Consider the following 534-nt stretch of genomic DNA (forward strand, 5'->3'; position numbering starts at 1 on the left):
TCACCTCAGCCTCCCAAAGGCGCGGGATTACAGGCTGAGCCACCGAGCCCGGCCACTGTCCATTTTAAAGACAAATGTCCTACAAGAAAACAAAAAATGAACGTTTTCGTCAGGAGAGCTTGGCTGCCCTGAAGCATTAACACCACGGCTGCTGCGGGGCGGATGGCGGGCTCCGACCTCCAGGCGCGGCGAGTGGAACGCGCCAAGTTCCCCTCCTCCCTCTTACCAGGTGAAGATGCTCTCGGCTCCGAACTCCAGGACGTGGCTCCTGGAAGAACCCCGCTTCCGCCCCGACGCCGGCCTCCGGCTGGCGCGGAACTTCCGTTTTCCCGCAGCCCTGGAGCTCCGGCTTTCGGGCGCCTGGCGCCGTTTCCCGGAGCTCCGCGGGTCGTCCTCCCTCTTGCTCCTGCCAGCCAGAAAAACCTACTCGTTGCAGCGGTACTGCAGCAACTGGACAAGAGCTAGTGACGTCACAACCGCCCGCCAAAACAGCACGTCTTGCCGCTCCAAACCCGAGGTCGCCCATGTTCGGCT

At 62.4% G+C, this 534-nt stretch overlaps 1 protein-coding gene across 1 annotated transcript in view; it reads right to left on the reverse strand.

Annotated features, from left to right (window-relative positions):
• RNF168 (ring finger protein 168) overlaps positions 1-322 on the reverse strand; it is a 35,559-nt gene extending 35,237 nt beyond the window's left edge. Inside the window, exon 1 of the mRNA XM_008064227.1 lies at positions 227-322. The gene's annotated coding sequence lies outside the window, so the exon portion shown is untranslated. The remainder of the gene's footprint in view (positions 1-226) is intronic.
• Positions 323-534: the final 212 nt, after the last annotated feature.

Source organism: Carlito syrichta, unplaced genomic scaffold, assembly GCF_000164805.1.
Source record: "Carlito syrichta isolate Samal-C Ts95f unplaced genomic scaffold, Tarsius_syrichta-2.0.1 Scaffold307240, whole genome shotgun sequence".
Classification (NCBI taxonomy): domain Eukaryota; kingdom Metazoa; phylum Chordata; class Mammalia; order Primates; family Tarsiidae; genus Carlito; species Carlito syrichta.